This window comes from Triticum aestivum, chromosome 4A (assembly GCF_018294505.1).
Source record: "Triticum aestivum cultivar Chinese Spring chromosome 4A, IWGSC CS RefSeq v2.1, whole genome shotgun sequence".
In the NCBI taxonomy this organism is placed as follows: Eukaryota; Viridiplantae; Streptophyta; class Magnoliopsida; order Poales; family Poaceae; genus Triticum; species Triticum aestivum.
In genome coordinates this window covers 480,261,258-480,267,761 of record NC_057803.1, presented here as the reverse complement: position 1 = coordinate 480,267,761, position 6,504 = coordinate 480,261,258, and positions in this window count along the sequence as shown.

Here is a 6,504-nt window from a genome sequence, read left to right as displayed (position 1 = left end):
GTGTTGGTGAAGATGGGCCGTGCCGGGCCCCCTTTGAGCCACGCCGCAGGCCACAGGCAACCAAGTCTGGGGACCCCCGTTCCCAGAACGCCGACAGTAGCCCCCTGGCCCAAGGCGCGCCCGGACTTGGCCGTGCCGAGAGGCGAAAGGGCAAGGGCGAAGCGCCGCGGGCCCAAACAGCCTGCGGCCTTGGGCGCCGCGTGGCAGTTGATGGGACGTGGGCGTCTCCGCTTCCCCACGTCGCCTTGGTGATCGCGCGAGTTGGACAAGTCCCTGCATGCAAATCGTGTCATGATTACCTGTGATCGTGGAGGCCGGCGGTTGGCCTTCGCCGGCTATAAGTACGGAACTGCGCGTGCCCTTCCAGTCCATCCCTCCTTGTTTCTCCTTCTTCCCGATCCTTGCTCCGTCTTGCCGCGATGGCTCCGATCCGCCGGTTCTCTGCAGCGGAGAAGGGAAAGGCCCCTCGAGAGGGACCAGACCCGCTCCCGCCGAAGAAACGGCTCGCCCTCTGTGGCCAGGACGAGGAGGACCGTCAGGTGGCGTCGAGGCCTTGGTGCGAGCGGGCTCCATCGGGGTTCCCGCTTCCCTTGTATGCCCACGTCAAGGGCCTCGAGGGGGTCGATGCCAGTCCCCGCGGTCAGCGCCGTCGTCGGCGCCGACGGGTCACGAAGGCGTGGGTTGTTCCTCCTGGGGTCCACGCCGAGGGCTCCTCCCAAGAGTTCGTGCTCCATGTCGCCATTCCTCTCCAGTCTTGGATCCGTCTGCCTCCCTTCGTCGCCTCCATCATCCCGCCGGAGGAGCCTCTGGAGCTCTGGCTGCAGCACGCCGGCTGCAGCACCCTCGCGACCGAGGCAGAGGTCGCGGTCGTTGCCCCGGGCGAGGTCTACATGACTCATGGCTGGAGAGAGATCGCCCGGGTTTGCAGGGTAAGGGGCGTCTTGGCGGTCCACTTGGAGTATGATGGCGCTTCGGTGATGTTCTTCAAGGTCTTCGACGCGGATGGGCGCCGGCTAGAGTGTTGCCCCGGGAGAGGTGGCCAAGACCTCGCCATGGTGAGGGCTAGGCCCGTCGACCGCTCCCTTGGCGGCTCTGCAGGCGACGGAGGCGCCGGGGGATCCGGCGACTCCAGCGAGATCTTCACGACTCCGGCGACGAGTGACGACAGCTACAAGCCCACGAGCCGGCGCCGCTCCTGGAGCAGGGCGGGCTCGTCTGGCCGTCGCCGACTCTGATCTGGATGGGGTTGGCGCCGGTGCTCGACGGCCCACTATTGATGATGGCATCTTTTGCAGGAGCGCGTTTAGTTAGCATCCTTTAAGATCCATTCCCTGCGAGGAATCAAAATGCGCCCCATGGGGGCTTGTAAGGTGCATGTAATCCTGTTTGTTAATACATAACCCTTGCTGTAGAGCTGTGCGAGTTGCTGATTCCGTCTTAGCTCAGTTCTCCCTTTCGAACCTCACGAGGGCTGGGTGCTCTGCGCCGACAGGTCCCAGTCCCAAGGCTGCGTCAGCCATCGCTGGTATGCCAGGTCGCGATGCCGTGGTCAAGGCCAGGAGGTGAGCGACCCGGGGTCCGATAAGAGCCCCTGAGTCGCGATGCTCAAGAGGTCCCCTTTGGCGCCCAAGCAGCCGTCGCTCGGTGAGAAAGGAGAGCGGCGTCGCTGACACGGAATAGCATGAGGTGCGGGGGTAGTGCTACGATAGCCGGTGCTTTTGGGCGGTGACTTATCTCGAGAGTCGGGGATCATTCCTGGTGTGTCGTCAGGTCCGTGCTTCGGCAGGAGCGGAATCGCTCGACGAGGTCCTCGCGTGCCCCTTCTCCCCCGCCTTTGCTCCCCTTTCTGCTCTACATCCTTGGGTCCCGGCCCCCGAGCTAGTCTTAGCCGTCACTGGTATGCCAGGTCGCGATGCCGTGGTCAAGGCCAGAGGGTGAGGGCTGGAGAGCCTGTAGGAGCCCTAAGTCGCGATGCTCAGGCACCCCCCTTTAACGTGCAAGCGGTTCGCGCGGTCGAGAGTGAAAGGAACGCCGCGAAGGCCTTGCCTGCCGCAACTCCCTTAGGGGATCCTGTAAACTCATCATAGAAGGAAGAAAAGGTTGCCATGACAACTATCAGTCTGCCGTTAGTTGCTTTCGAGGGGAGGTGAGGCACTGGAGGCTTGACGAGGTGGCACCATGCGGGGCTGCCGTGGCCAGAGCTCAGCCATTTAGGTTTGTCGGTGTTGCAGGGACGGACCCATGCGCAAGCGTCGTGCCATTGTGGGAGCAATTCCGTCGGTTGGCGTCAGTTGAGCAGGCAACTAGATCAAACACGTTAGCCGTGAAGGAGAGGATTCATTCAAATAGATGATGGGAAGGTAGACATTGCTGGATCGGGCCCGGGCGACTTGGGGGTGATGCAGCCCGAGGGGCGCCCCCAACAAAGCAAGCTAACGACATGAAATAAAAGGGATAGATACCGCAGGGACGGACTCACGCGGCCTGGGAACGATGCAGCCCTGGGAGGGTGCTCCCAGCTGGAAATGAAACTTGTAAGATGTCACCTGCGGGTGTCGAGGGCGAAGGGGTGTTGGTGCAGCATACTCGGTAGGCCGCGGAAGTCGATCCTCACGAGTCCCCAGGCCCAGGGGCCTCGGGAGGCTCTGGAGGCACTGGTAGCTCTTCGCGAATCATCTCCATCTCCGCCAAGGCTGTGGATCGCCTGTCCTCTTGAGCCTCCACGATGCCCCTCATGAGGCGCTGGCACGTTGTAACCACGCTCGGCAAGCCGTAAGGCATGCGAACGTAGCTGTGGGGCGGCCCCCCGTAGTGCCCCACTCGCGAGGGCCAGAGGCGCCCCATCGTGGCGGCTTGGTTGAGCCCTGGTACGTCGATGCAGATGCGCAGCCTACCATCCTTGCCTGGATGGGGAGCCACAGCCGGTAGACGGTGGCAACCTCTCATGATTCCTGATTCCTGTAGTTCTTGAATGGCCTTGCCGATGAACTCCTGCGGGTCTGACCTTCCTTGCCTTGCTCCTTCTTGAGGGAAACGTGCTTCGAAACATGCCTCCATGTGGTGCCCAAGCGCCTCCCTCGTGACCCTGGCCAGGTCGGTGGCGCTCCAGGGAGAGCCCCCGAGCCCTGCCTGAGGAGGGCGCCGGGCGCGCTTTCCTATGCAATGGAAGGAGGTTCCCCCTGGGCAGATGCAGGCCCTGAGGGGCCGGTCCGGACAATGTCTTCCTCTTCTTGGAAGTGGTCTCGGGAAGCCTCCTGCTTCCGTGATTCGGGTGCTCCAGTGTCGCAGCCTGAAAGGCTCGCTCCAGGGAACACACTGCATCCTTCTCTTCACAAGGCACCGTGATGACTCCGCCACTTCCTGGCATCTTGAGGACGTTGTAGCCATGGTGAGTCACGGCCATGAACTTGGCCAGCACTGGGTACCCGAGGATGGCGTTGTACGACAGGCGGATGTGGGCGACGTCGAAGTCGATGAGCTCGGTGCGGTAGTTGTCGCGTGCCCCGAAGGTGACAGGGAGGCGGACCTGCCCAATCGGGACCGTGGAGCCGTCGGTGACTCCGGAGAAGGGCTTGGTTGGCTGAAGCTGGTCATAAGGCACATGGAGATTGTTGAACGTTTCCACGGACAGGACGTTGAGCCCTGCCCCACAATCGATGAGGGTCTTGGTGACCAGTACATTGCTAATGACTGGGGAGCAAAGCATCGGGAGGACTCCGGCTGTGGCCGAACACTTGAGTTGATCCGCTGAGCTAAATGTGATGGTGCATGCCGACCACCTGAGAGGGCGCGTTGCTTCAAGCCTGGGGAGGACTGCGTTCACTTCGCGGGCAAACTGCTTGAAGATGCGTTGGGAGGCTGGGGCTTGTGCTCCGCCCAGGATGCAGGTGATTGCGCGTGGCTCCTGGAAGCCCCCAGGCCCTTCGTCTCGATGGCGGTCCTCGTTTCTCCTTGGCTGACGCGGCAGTGGAGGGAGGCCTGCGTTGCCCTATGGGTGATCCTCATGAGGTTGATCCCTCCAGTCCCCCTCGCGAGGCAGGTCTCGCCAGCGATCCTCGCGAGGTTGATCGCGCCACCCTTGGCGCGGGCGCGGTCTTCCCAGCGTCCTGCATTTCTTCCTCCTCCTCGGCCGTAGCCCCAATTGGCGCGTTCGGGACGACGGCCGATCCTTCCTTCTCGCACGGCGCGGAGTTCTTGGCATTCGTTGGTGTTGTGCGTGTGGAGGTCGTGGTACACACAGTACCGACCGCCCCGGGAGGACTCAGGCTGATCTTTGCCCCGCTTGGTGTCTGGTTCTGTCACGAGCACGGCAGCCCCCTTGCGCTTCACGTCCTTCGCCTTGGGATTCTTCTCTTCTGGGTCTGCGGTAGGCAGCTCGAGGAGGGAGAGGCGTCCCTCCTCAGCCCTGGCGCACTTGGTCGCCAAGTTGAACAGCTCCAGGGAGGTGCACAGGTCTTCATGCATCGCCAGCTCCTCCTTCATCTTGACGTCGCGCACACCATCGGAGAAGGCCGAGATGATGGCCTCCTCGGACACCTTGGGGATCTTGAGGCATGCGTTGTTGAAGCGCTGGATGTACTTTTGCAGGGTCTCCCCGGGTTGTTTCTTGATGCGGCGCATGTCGCTCACAGCGGGTGGCCGGTCGCGAGTACCTTGGAAGTTGGCGATGAAGCGGGTGCGCATCTAGTCCCAGGAAGAGATCGTGCCTGGAGCCAGATTCAGGAGTCAGGTGCGACCTCCTTCCTTGAGCGCCATGGGAAACCAGTTCGCCATGACCTTCTCGTCCCCGCTGGAAGCTTCGATGCCCAGCTCATAGAGCTAGAGGAACTCGGCAGGGTCAGTCGTGCCATCGTAACGAGGAGGCAGGTCTGGCTTGAACTTGCCGAGCCACGCGACGCTACGCAGCTCGGTGGTGTAGGCACGGCAGCCTGCGGTGGCCATGAAAGGCTTCGGCTGGTGGAGAGCTCGGTCTTGAGGGTCCCCACGCACTGCAGCTAGGAGCAGCGCGGGGTCTTGGCATGCCGGAGCCGGAACAGGGTCGCGGCGTGCCGGAGCAGGGAGCGCCCGGGCAGCTCCTTGCGGGCGAGGGACTTCTTGGTAGCTCCGTTCTTGCTACGCTGGCACCTGACGGAGCGGGTTCCGCCCAGGGGCCACGCGCCTTGGAGCCATGGCATCTTCTTGGAGAGGAGGCGGCTGGTACGCCCCCGGAGCTTCGTTGCCCGCGCGGGGCGGGGTGCGGCGCGGCGGAACGGATGGCGCAGGAGAGCCCCCCGCGGCACGGACGAGCTCGGCGACGCGGTCGAGCCACTCTTCGTAGACGTCATCGACTGGACGGTAGCGTAGGAGCTCGTTTGCCGCGATGAGCGCAGCTCGAGCCTCCAAGGGTGCGCGGAGCGCACGGGATGAAGAAACAGCTGGTGTGAGCGATGGAGTAGCGGTGCGGCCGTCTTGCCACACGGATGGATGCTGAGACGACGCTTGCTGCTCGCCCCCCGCTGGGCCGGTGGCGGCGTTGATGGCGGGTGACGGGGAATGACGAGGACGTCCGCCGACGGGCGCCATCTGGGCGACGCAGGAAGCGATGGCGGCCCGGCGCTTAGCGCGGGCCCGACGAGCGTCGGACATGGATGTGACGGTAGGAGGAGAACGGGGTGGTGGAAGACGAATTCCGGCGCACCCCTACCTGGCGCGCCAAATGTCGGATTTCGGGTTCCGGCATACCCTTAAGGTTCGAACACTGGGGTGCGCGCGGAGATTACGCCTTCTACCTCTCCGTCTCGCAAAGATCTAGACTACCGAAAGAACTGCACAAGAGACACAAGGTTTATACTGGTTCGGGCCACTGTTGTGGTGTAATACCCTACTCCAGTGTGTGGTGGGTGGATTGCCTCTTGGGGCTGATGATGATGAACAATACAAGGAAGAACAGCCTCGCGAGGGTCTATTCTTGGATGGGGCGATGAACTACTGGGAGGAGTTCAGCCACCTTTCTCTCTCTCTCACTCTCTCTCACTCACTGCCTTACTCTTACTTGCCGGCCCCCTTGCTGTGTGGGTGGCTGGTCCTATTTATAGAGGCCCTGGTCCTCTTCCCAAATATTGAGCAGGAAGGGAGCCAACAATGGCGGGCTAATTTGAAGGGGGACAGCAAGTATCAACTATCCTGACAAAAGCAGTCTTCGCCTGCGCAAAGCTCTGGTGATGACGCCGTCTTGGGCTCCACAGTGACCTCCATCTCGTAGTTCTCCTGGTCTTGGTCTCGTTGCACCGAAATGGCAACCTTTGCCTGATGCCTCGGTACTCCGCGGGTGCGCTTGCTCCCTTTGCACCAAAGAGGAAAGGAGGACGTTGCGCGGGCTGGCACCCGCCTGGCGCCCTGAGTCATCATGGCTTGCGTCACGGGCACCTCGCGAGGTACCCCGCCTTGGTTTCTCCGCCTCCTCGTGAGCCAGCCTGACGAGGCCGCGCCTGAGGAAGCTCCACGTCGTTTGCCTCGCGAGGCTTG